Here is a 12,500-nt window from a genome sequence, read left to right as displayed (position 1 = left end):
CCTGTAAAGTCAAGACACAGTTGTCCGCGCTGAATTAATATTCCTCAAATAGAATATACGACATGGTGTCAGAAGTGCTGTGTCTATGACCCGAAAGAAAAAGCACAGGACACAACGGTCCACGGCGACAGAGACAGAGGGAGAGACATTGGTGGATGTTAAGAGCGAACAACGTGAGGGAAACGTTAACGTGCAACAAGCGAGCATGGCGGCTAGTGCACCAACTGCTACATTCAACATCCAGCCACCGGAGCCCTTCGATTTCAACAAACCGCTCGATTGGACAAAATGGATCCGGAAGTTCGAGAGGTTTCGGCAAGCGAGCAACTTGACTACGAACTCCGAGGAAACTCAGGTTAACACTCTGATATATTGTATGGGGGATGAAGCCGACGATGTATTGAGAGGATTAAAACTGAGTGATGCTGACACGAAAATTTATGACAAAGTAAAAGACGGATTCCGGGATTTCTTTGTTGTGAAAAATAATATTGTGTTTGAACGTGCATGCTTCAATATGCGAAAACAAGAACCAAATGAGACTGTCGAGGCATTTGTCACTGCCCTGCATGCTTTAGCAGAACACTGTCAATATGGGGACTTGCATGATGAACTCATACGAGATCGGATCGTAGTGGGGCTTGCAAACACCAGCCTTTCTGAACGCTTGCAGATGGAGGAAAAACTGACTTTGCAAAAAGCCATTGATATGGCAAGACAGTCTGAAGAAGTCAAAAAGCAACAGAGCACACTTAGGGGTGACGCTAGCAGTGTGATGCAGATGGAGGGGAGCTCCATAGACAGACTGATAAAAAAGGGACAGCAATATACCAACTGGAAAAGCAGCGGCGCACATTCCCGCCAACACACGCAAGGCAGAGACAAAGGCATGCAGCCCAGCGCCCAGTGCTACAAGTGTGGGGGGCCTTCTCACGAGTGTCCCGCCAAGTGTCCCGCCAACGATGCAACCTGTCGGGGCTGCGGAAAAAAAGGCCATTACCAGCGCGTCTGCAAAAGCAAGTCTGTGGTAGCGTGCATTGAGGAAGAAGAGGGGAAAAGTTTCTTCTTGGGCTCTGTGTCATGTGAGCGGGCGGCTGATGTGCAGATAAAAGGGAAAGTGATGAAATTCAAACTTGACACCGGCGCAGATGTAACCGCCATTTCGGACAGTGACCTGAAAGACTTGTTCCCGGGGGCACAAATGCCTGTCCTCCACAAGCCAGAGAAACCCTTGCTGGGTCCAGGAAAGATTCAGCTGGAGGTAGCTGGCTATGCAAAAATGCAGCTGACTTACAAAGCCAAGCAGACGGAGGAGAAGGTCTATGTGGTAAAAAACCTGAGCACACCTTTGCTCGGGCTACCGGCCATCACTGCCCTGGGTCTACTCATTCGAGTCGACAGCGTCACCATGGACTCTTTAAAGGCAACCTACCCAAAACTCTGCAAGGGCCTAGGCGACATCAGGCGTCCATACCACATCCAGCTCAAGCCAGAGGCCGTGCCATTCTCTTTAAAGACTCCACGGAGAATTCCCCTGCCTCTGATAGGAAAGGTGAAGGAGGAGCTCCAGCGGATGGAAGAGATGGGGGTCATCAGGCGCGTCGAGGAGCCTACGGTGTGGTGCGCCGGAATCGTCGTCGTCCCAAAGAAGAACAGCCAGCGACTACGCCTGTGTGTGGACTTCACGGGCTTGAACCAGTATGTGTGTCGAGAGAAGTATGTCCTGCCATCAGTCGACCAGAGTCTAGGAATGCTAGCTGGAGCCAGAATCTTCAGTAAACTAGACGCAAACATGGGATTCTGGCAGATTCCTTTAGCTGAGGAGTCAGCCAAATACACAACATTTATAACACCCTTCGGACGGTATCACTTCCAGCGTCTTCCATTTGGGATCAACTCTGCGCCCGAGCACTTCCAGCGTGTCATGGCGGAGGTGATAGATGGACTCGACGGGGTGGTCTGCCACATCGATGACCTGCTGGTGTGGGGAAAAGACCAAGAACAGCACGACGCTCGTCTCCATGCCTTGTTGAAAAAGCTTGAACAAGCAGGGGTGACTTTGAATGCAGACAAGTGCGAGCTCTCCAGGAGTGAGGTGGTGTTCCTCGGGCATGTCATCACCACGTCAGGCATCAGCCCCGATCCAGAAAAGGCAGAGGCCATCAGGGACATGAAAGAGCCTACAAACGTGAGCGAGTTGAGGAGTTTCCTGGGGATGGTAAACCAGGTGGGAAAATTCATACCCCAGCTATCAGAGAAAGACAAAGCTCTCCGTGAACTTCTCTCAAAGAAGAACTGCTGGCTGTGGGGTGTCGACCAGGTGGAGGCTTTCAGGGTGCTGAAGGAAGCACTAATCTCTCCACCGGTCCTGGCCATGTATGACACGAGCAGGGACACCAAAGTATCGGCAGACGCTTCATCTTATGGACTGGGGGGCGTGCTCCTCCAGAAATGGGACAGCGAATGGATGCCGGTAGCTTACGCATCCCGCTCACTGTCACCTACTGAGCAACACTACGCGCAAGTAGAAAAGGAGGCCCTGGGTCTAACCTGGGCATGTGAGCGCTTCCGGGACTTTTTGTTAGGAAAGCACTTCTGCCTAGAGACTGACCATAAGCCGCTCCTCTCCTTACTAGGCGCACAAGCACTCGACCTGTTGCCACCAAGGATACAGCGCTTTCGAATGCGGCTCATGCGCTACTCCTATGACATTGTGCACGTTCCTGGAAAGTCACTCTGGACTGCTGACACATTGTCACGTTCACCTGTACAGAAACAAATGACCGCAAATGACACTGAACTGATGGAGAGCACGAACATTTACGTGGACTGCATTGTCAACAACTTACCTGTCAGTCCCACGTTCATGGACACACTCAAAGCACAGCTGGAAGCTGACAGTGTATGCTCTCGTGTCATGAAAATGTGTGCAGACGGATGGCCAGATCACGCAAAGCAGGAAGCACTCCTGAAACACTTCTGGGCCGAGCAGGCTACACTCCCAGTACAAGATGGACTGTTGCTGAAAGACACACGTCTGGTCATTCCAGCAGCAATGCGGAACGATGTGCTGGACAGACTGCACGAGGGCCATCAAGGGGTCGTGAAGTGCAAAGCACGTGCCCGTCAGACTGTGTGGTGGCCTGGGCTGGGACATCAAATCACGGAGATGGTGCTCAAATGCAGAACGTGTCTGCAAGAGCGCTGCAATCACAGTGAGCCACTCATGCCGTCAGACTGCCCCGAGCGCCCATGGCAAAAGCTGGGGGCCGATCTCTTTGAACTGGGGGGAAAAACTTACCTGCTCGTCGTTGATTACCTCTCCAGGTACATCGAACTTGCCCTGCTGACACACACAAAATGCAATGATGTGATTAACCATCTGAAATCGATGTTCGCCAGACACGGCATCCCGGAGGTGCTCATGTCTGACAACGACCCTCAATTCTCCGGCCAGGCATTCGCTTCCTTCGCCTCTGCATATGGGTTCAAACACCTTACCAGTAGCCCCAAATTCCCACAAAGCAATGGCGAGGCTGAGCGAGCAGTACAGACCATAAAGGGTCTGCTAAAAAAGGCAACTGATCCGTACATGGCTCTGCTTGCATAAAGAGCCACACCTCTTCAGAATGGATACAGCCCGGCCCAGTTGCTCATGGGTCGACGTCTCCGCACCACAGTGCCGACACATTCCTCTGAGCTGCAACCTGCACTGCCCGACCGCAGCACTCTGTTCCAGAAAGAAAGGGAGAAGAGGACGTCAGATGCTGCAAACTTCAACAGGCGACATCGTGCAAAGCCACTCAGCAGCCTGTCTCCAAGTCAGGAGGTGTGGGTGACTGACACAAAAACACCAGGGACTGTGATCCAGAGTCACACCTCGCCGAGATCTTACCTTGTGGATGCGCCACATGGGGTGGTAAGACGCAACCGGCTGCATCTTATACCACTCCGTCACGAGACGAGGCTGGACAGCAGCAACAGGAGCCACTGCCGGTCCTAGAGCAGGGTGACACTCCACCTGCTTTGGGGTCTCCTGTTCCCTCTCCTGGGGTTTCCACTCCCAGAACCAGGTCTGGGAGAGCAATCATACAGCCCACTAGACTGAACTTATAAGTGGCTGAGAAAAGGAAAAAAAATGTTCAATAATATTCCTCAAATAGAATATACGACAGTTATTAGGATTTGATCGGCTCGCTCGCATGTTTCAACGACGTCAGGTTGTTAGGGACGCTGCTTTCCTTAAACTAGCAGCTCACGTGTTTCCTGCGTTTGTGTTATTAAACTGTCACTTTATGTAACTTTTAATGATATCATCTTGTTAGAAACACGTATATCTGAGAGCCAACCCAGTCGCCAAAAGCATACGTTGACAGTGTACGTTTCGTGAACACTGGATTACGTCGCATTTCATCATAAAATAGCGTGTTATATACACACACACACACACACACACACGCATGCACACGCACGCACACACGCACGCACACACACACGCACAGACACACACAGACACACAGACACACACACACACACACACACACACACACACACACACACGCACACGGTGCATTTCGTTGCTAAAACAACAACAAAAAAATATTCCCTCAAATATTATTACTTTCAAAACGTTGGCCAAAATGGCCAATAATATCATTTTTTATTTGGGATGCTTCTAGGACATTTTGGGTGGATTTTGAACGGTATGTGGGCAGCACGTTTTTTTGCAGGACCTGGCAACCCTGCGCTGTTGCCCGAGATCTGGATCCACCCCCCCCCCCCCCCCCTAAATAAATACTATGGCAGAATAAAGAATAAATTCATGCATTATCATTAAACTTGAACGTTTGTTTTTACAGTAGATTGGTGGAGGGATGACGTATTGTGGCAACCCGCCACGCTGAGCGCACCAACTCCTCCCAAACAGGACAGCATTTCGTTGGATAAAGCCACAAAAAGGCATATTTAATTACAGAACATAAAAGTCTCTCCAAACCACAAATAACGTAAACGTTGAGGAATCCACGGTCCCCTCCTTCGTGGGTGGAATCCCGTCACCCACGAGGACCGGTCTCTCCTTTTAGGAGCTCCAAGGCTGGGAGAGCCCCGAATGAGTGGAGAAGCAGGCTATTTAAGCCCTGCTTCTCCACTTGTTCCTCAGGTGCTCCCAATATCCTTAATTGGCCTGGGCCGGGTTGCCACACTCCTCCACCCTTTGCTGAAGCCTCGGGTGGCCTTTCGGAGGTGGCAGCGGTCCGGCGCGCCGCATGGCTGCTTCTGCTGCCGGCGTGGCTCGTCTCGCGGCCTAGTCTCCCGCAGTCTCGTCTCCCGCGACCTCGTCTCCCGCGGCCTCGTCTCCCGCGGCCTCGTCTCCCGCAGCCTCGTCTCGGGCTGTGTCGTCTCTGGCGGCGTCGTCTCTGGCGGCGTGTCGTCTCTGGCGGCATCGTCTCTGGCGGCGTCGTCTCTGTTGCGTCGACTCCGGCTGCGTCGGCCCCGGCTGCGTCGGCTCCGGTTTGGGGGTGGCTTGAGGTGGGCGCTCCCACCCAAAATGGCCCGTAGCTCGGTCGAGTTGCCCGCATCCTCCACCATATGTGGCAACCCGCCACGCTGAGCGCACCAACTCCTCCCAAACAGGACAGCATTTCGTTGGATAAAGCCACAAAAAGGCATATTTAATTACAGAACATAAAAGTCTCTCCAAACCACAAATAACGTAAACGTTGAGGAATCCACGGTCCCCTCCTTCGTGGGTGGAATCCCGTCACCCACGAGGACCGGTCTCTCCTTTTAGGAGCTCCAAGGCTGGGAGAGCCCCGAATGAGTGGAGAAGCAGGCTATTTAAGCCCTGCTTCTCCACTTGTTCCTCAGGTGCTCCCAATATCCTTAATTGGCCTGGGCCGGGTTGCCACAGTATGTTGGCCAACCCGGAAGTTAGCGTCGCCCTGGGTTCCCTTGACAAAAAGCCAACGGGTTTTTCCATTGGATTTTGGATTATTGCAGAAAAATTTGCATCTTTGAAGCGCCTCCTCAAAAACTGAAAATAAATAAATAATTAAAAAGAACCGTTTTCCAAAGAACGAAATGTAAACCAATGCATTCTGAATGGGAGTGTTTTTCCGATTTTTCCATGCTACACAGAACAAAATGTAAACCCATGCAAATAAAGACTTCATGGTCATAATAATTTAAATATCATTAATCTCTTGAGTGTGTTGGGTGGTATTCTATTTTTTTCAACGGGGCTGCATCCAGTCACTTGACCGTCATGGTTGCTATGGTGGTTGCTATCGACCGCCCCCTCTAATCCTTACATGGCTCTAAAAACCACGCGGCAAAGGAGCTGCCGTAAATTGTGTTGTTTTTGTCGTAAACTGGGGTCCGACGGTTAAAAAATAGACAGATATTCCGAGGTATCCTTAAAAGGCAGCTTGGATGTTTTTATTTTCTGCAGTTTAGACTTCTTCTATAACCTATTTTTGAAAGCAAAACACCAAGTTCTTTGATTTAACGAGGCAGGGTTATTTGAAACAATTTATTAAATAAATATTTGTGAGAGGTCATTCCTTCTCCTGAGATTGCTTCCTATTTATGTCTAGTGTACACCCCTACTGTCCAAAAGCATCCCCCCCCCCTCCCCATATGGATTTGGAGAGTTGTTGCCACGTCCCAGTGGTGGAAGTATCATATAATATGAAAGAGGGCATTCAATTATACTACAATGATCAATTAGGAGGCCGAAGCCCTAAAGGAAGTGATGCAATAGGTGACTGAGGCGAGAACATTTACGTAAACTGTACCTTGGGGTCTCTTATATATCAAAGGGGGTTTCAAAGGACGCATACGCTTCAACCTGTGGCTCCAGCCCTACAGGAAATGACTCAGCAAGTGCTCCATCTCGTTGCACCTGCACCCAGCGGCTCGCTTGCAAGATTTTGGCCTGAAGTTCTTCCTAGACCTATACCCTAACAGTCCAACATGCATATCTGAGAATCAGGCCTCTCTTCAATAATGACAAAATGTTATGAGAGAAATACACATTAACTTTTTGTTATCTCATAAGCGGCGTGGTGCCGGCTCCTTTTGACCTTTTGACCCCAGACTTCAAAGACGTGGCCACAGGCCAGCTGTGTCTACGCACATTAAGCCACAAATGTAAGACCTCCATCCCGCAAAAAATGGGGCCTAGAAACTAACCTCTGTCTTATGTCCATTGACTGTACTGTTGGAGGTCACGCCCCTTTTCCGGCCTTTTCGAGATAGCTAGGGATGCTAAAATGTTTGCACACATTTCCCGGGGCCCCGAGAACAACATATCCAAGATTTGTAGTTCTAGCCCATAGAGAAAAAAAGTTTTCCCAAATGGACTGTCATTTGGACAAAGCCCCTCAGAATTAGAGACCTAATGGTTCAGAATGTGGTGGAAAAACAGTTTTTGAGATAGGAAGGTCCTACCGCCCTGAAATTTGAATACCATATTCTAAGGCTTAACTGGGACCCCCGCACCGAAACTTGGCCCGGTCGGACCACGAGTGCAGGAAGGGGGGGCCTGGACTTTCATAATCTTCGCTCGGTGAATGTAAAGGATGTTTGGTCGGATGTTATAATAATAATAATAATAATACATTTAATTTAGAGGCGCCTTTCAAGACACCCAAGGTCACCTTACAGAGCATATAGTCATTATTAAATCGTTAAAAAAAAACAAGACATTGTGGAAAAATAAATAAATAAATAAACAAACATAATAAATAAAAAATAAATAAAACAAAAACAAGACAAAACAAAACAAACAAACAATCAAAACAGTGATCAGTTAGTCGTTGTGTGCGATTTTGAACAGGTGAGTTTTGAGTTGTGACTTGAAGGTTGTAATGGTGTCTGACTGTTTTATGTGTGGGTGGAGGGAGTTCCAGAGCCTGGGTGCTGAACAGCTGAATGACCGGGCACCCATTGTAGTGAATCGTGATGTGGGGATACATAGTAGTCCAGCAGAGGTTGAGCGGAGGGAGCGGGAGGGAGTGTATTCTTGGAGGAGGTCGCAGAGGTAACTGGGGGCTAGGTTGTGGAGAGCTTTGTAGGTGAGGAGTAGGGTTTTGTATTGGATGCGGTAGTGTACTGGGAGCCAGTGAAGTTGGATGAGGACAGGGGTGATGTGGTCAGATGATTTGGTGCGGGTGATGATCCGGGCGGCTGAGTTCTGAATGATCTGCAGTCTGTTGATGAGTTTGGTGGGGAGTCCGGTGAGGAGGGCGTTACAGTAGTCTATGCGTGAATGTTGTGACAGAATGTTATGACGAAGAATCATAATGTGAATGGGAATATTCTATAAATGTCTTGATATCATCTTTCGTCTCAACACTTCTGCTGCAGCCGCTTAAAGTCTCACTCCGAGAACCTTAAAATATGAATCAATCCATTAGAAGTATGAAAATATCTTCCCAGGGGCGTAACAGGGCAAACAAGGTGTCCTTTGACATCTACGTTTCGAGACGATTGCAACAGTGCCACACATTATCAATAATGACCAGCTATAGATTTGCTTCCCGATGGAGATTTTAGACAAATTACATGTTAATTAGCATCTACACGTTAAGCTGAGTCCAATGAGATTGAGCTCGCCCTCTTGCTACACTGAGATCATGTCCTAGACCTAGGTGTACCATGTAAAATGCATGTTACCATTAGCTAGAGTGTCATGCTTGGTGTCATTGGACTCAGCTCAACGTGTAGATGCTAAATAACATAAATAACACAATAAATTTATATCGGGAAGCAAATCAATAGCTGCTCATTATTGATTAAGGCCTCCAATTTCGACAGCTAATTACTACCATTAAACATGTTCGAATATGCTCATGTGTGGCACCGTTGCAATCGCCTGGAAGCGTAGATGTTGAAGGACACCTTGTTCGTTCTCTTACGCCACCGGGAAGATATTTACATGCTTCTGATTGACTAATGAATTGATTCAGCTATTCCCCCAGAAGTCTGGGGTCAAAAGGTCAAAAGGAGACGGCACCACGCCGCTTATGAGACAAAAGTTAATGTGTATTTCTCTCATAACTTTTTGTCATTATTAAAGAGAGGCCTGATTCTCAGATATGCAGGTTGGATGGCTAGGGTGTAGGTCTGGGAAGAACTTCAGGCCAAAATCATGCAAGCGAGCCGCTGGGTGCAGGTGCAACGAGATGGAGCACTTGCTGAGTCATTTCCTGTAGGGCTGGAGCCACAGGTTGAAACGTATGCGTCCTTTGAAACCCCCTTTGAAACCCCCTTTGATATATAAGAGACCCCAAGGTACAGTTTACTTAAATGTTCTCGCCTCAGTCACCTATTGCATCACTTCCTTTAGGGCTTCGGCCTCCTAATTGATTATTGTAGTATAATTGAATGCCCTCTTTCATATTATATGATACTTCCACCACTGGGACGTGGCAACAACTCTCCAAATCCATATGGGGAGGGGGGGGATGCTTTTGGACAGTAGGGGTGTACACTAGACATAAATAGGAAGCAAACTCAGGAGAAAGAATGACCTCTCACAAATATTTATTGAATAAATTGTTTCAAATAACCTTGCCTCGTTAAATCAATGAACTTGGTGTTTTGCTTTCAAAAATAGGTTATAGAAGAAGTCTAAACTGCAGAAAATAAAAACTTCCAAGCTGCCTTTTAAGGATACCTCGGAATATCCGTCTACTTTTTAACCGTCGGACCCCAGTTTACGACAAAAACAACACAATTTACGGCAGCTCCTTTGCCGCGTGGTTTTTACCGTTCAAAATCCACCCAAAATGTCCTAGAAGCATCCAAAATAAAAAATGATATTATTGGCCATTTTGGCAAAAGTTTTGAAAGTAAAAATATTTGAGGGAATATTTTGTTGTTGTTGTTTTAGCAGCGAAATGCACCGTGTGCGTGTGTGTGTGTGTGTGTGTGTGTGTGTGTGTGTGTGTGTGTGTGTCTGTGTGTCTGTGTGTGTCTGTGCGTGTCTGTGCGTGTGTGTGCTTGTGTGTGTGTGTGCGTGCGTGTGCGTGCGTGTGTGTGTGTGTGTGTGTGTGTGTGTATAACAAGCTATTTATGTTGAAATGCGACGTAATCCAGTGTTCACGAAACGTACACTGTCAACGTATGCTTTTGGTGACTGGGTTGGCTCTCAGATATACGTGTTTCTAACAAGATGATATCATTTAAAGTTACATAAAGTAACAGTTTAATAACACAAACGCAGGAAACACGTGAGCTGCTAGTTTAGCGAAAGCAGCGTCCCTAACAACCTGACGTCGTTGAAACATGCGAGCGAGCCGATCAAATCCTAATAACTATAAAACTAAAGATCAGACACAATCACTGACTGAAGATTATGCAAGTAAAAAGTATATTTCTCGCTAGAAATGTTATTAGAAACACGTTTAACGGTGAATCGTCATAAAATATTGCATAAAATATTGCATGAATTGGGGTTTTCAGTTGACAAAAGGGGCTTTTGTTTACTTGTTTTGTTGTTAGGATTAAGTGGGGTTAATGGGTTCGGGATGTTATGTGGTTGTGTGTTGTTCTATTAACATTGTTTGTGTGTTCATTGTTGTCGACACCGTCACCGAGAGTGACGTGACCATCGTTTCAGGCAGCTGTTCCGTGTTGAAGTCTCGTTCAATAAAAAACAACTCTCGTTGTCGAGCGTGCCCCATGTCTATGGTGCCCCCCCCCTACAAACGTGTCCCCCCCCGTCCCCCGCCCCCTTTAACTAACGTGTCCCCCCCCACCTCAACAAACGTGTCTTCCCTCTCCCCGGTCAACAACAGTCTACCTCCCCCCCCCCCTCAACAATCGTGTCCACCACCGTGCCGCGAAACCCGTGAAACCCAAACCCCGAAACCCGCCTCCACAGCGGCACGCGTGGATACTGTAGGTATAACACGCTATTTTGTACGTTGAAATGCTACGTATCCAGTGTTCATGGAAACGAACACCGTCAACGTTTTTTTTGGCGACTGGGTTGATTGACCGGGTGCTACTATCCCTAAGTATTAGATAGCAGCCAATTTTCGTGAATTTGTGCTGGTTTTACAGCTCAATAACTTACTTGGCTCGTGGCGTTTACATAGACAAACAATAATTTGATTTATTATTGTTACAATTCATGTCCGGGCAATTTCAGTAAGTAGCTTGCTGTTCATTCACCTCTATAAAAATAATGGTGACCGTTTATTCCAATTTAAAAGCTATATTCCGGTCTCCACTGTCTGCACAAGCACAAAAGTCTGGTATTATTATTCCCTGTATTATTTTGTAACTTATTTTTTCATTATTTTGACATATAAAACCTAATTTTTCATATTGCAAGTGATTTACTGATCTCCCCTATAATTTCAGCCATATGTATGTATTCTTTATGTTGAATTAGGTCTTCGTAGTAATTGAAGGTCGGTTCAAGGTTTGGTGATGCAGAGAACACCTCTCGCCGTCTCCTCTAGTTCCTCATTTGTGTTCCTTCCTAGTACTGCCTAACTTTCTATTCGATCAGTTGGTTGGGATCATTTGACAATTAATGTTGTGTGATTGATTTGTCAGTCGAGGTAGCGCCATTGGTCCAGTACGCTGTAATCCGGCCCAGTTTATGTCCAGATCCAGACATCTTGATCTATAGACTGGTTTACACTAGACTGGTTAACTTTATACTGATTAACATGAAACTAGTTACCAATACACTTGTAAACCTTAGACTGATTTAAGTTAGACTGGTTAATGTTAGACTAGTTAACACTACACAAGCTAACCATTCGATTATTGAACATTAGACTACTTAACACTGGTTAACCTTAGAACGGCTAACTTAATACTTAATAACATTAGAATAGTTAACAATATGCTGGTTAACATTAGACTGGTCAAAGTAAGTCTTTTTAAGGTTAAAACTAGAATGGTAATCGTTAGACTAGTAAACTTAAGACTGGTTAACATTAGACTGGTTAAGGTTGGACTAATGATCATCATTGAGAGTCTGTACAAAGCCACGCTGGGAGTATTAGCTCAGGAACTTCCTATCGGCGCTAAAGCCAGGGCTTTTAAATATAGTTGCTCTCTAATCCATCCATTAAGCCTTCATAAAAGGTTTTATCCACCGATAAACGGAAGGCAGCAGAAGTCCCCTCCAGCGGACGTGCAGAGACTGAGTGCATAAGGCTTCTGCTCCACTATTGGAAAAGTAGTCAGCCTGAGGAGAAGGCTGAATGGTAGCGATTGAAGGGGGAATGAGAAAAGCAACATAATTATCCCTAAAGACTGAGCTTCCTGAACACGCCAGAGTGCCTCCTCTGCACCCCCCCCCCCCAGGGTGTTTTTGGAGAAGTGTAACCCTTGGTTTTCCTATTTGGATTATTTCCTTTTAATTGTGGCTGTTGAATCTTCACCTCTCCTCCTCTTTTGACATCTCCTCCATCACCCTCCTACCTCCTCTGTTCCATCCACACCTTTGAGTGTGCTCCTGTTAAGCCCTT

The 12,500-nt window shown here is 47.0% G+C and overlaps 1 protein-coding gene across 1 annotated transcript in view; it reads left to right on the top strand.

Moving 5' to 3' along the window:
* oprm1 (opioid receptor, mu 1) overlaps nucleotides 1–12,500 on the top strand; it is a 56,030-nt gene that overhangs the window by 39,150 nt on the left and 4,380 nt on the right. The gene's annotated exons all lie outside the window — the stretch shown is intronic.

This window comes from Gadus chalcogrammus, chromosome 15 (genome assembly GCF_026213295.1).
Source record: "Gadus chalcogrammus isolate NIFS_2021 chromosome 15, NIFS_Gcha_1.0, whole genome shotgun sequence".
Lineage (NCBI taxonomy): Eukaryota > Metazoa > Chordata > Actinopteri > Gadiformes > Gadidae > Gadus > Gadus chalcogrammus.
The sequence above is the reverse complement of the archived record's forward strand: the minus strand, read 5'-3'. Positions and strand labels throughout refer to the sequence as shown.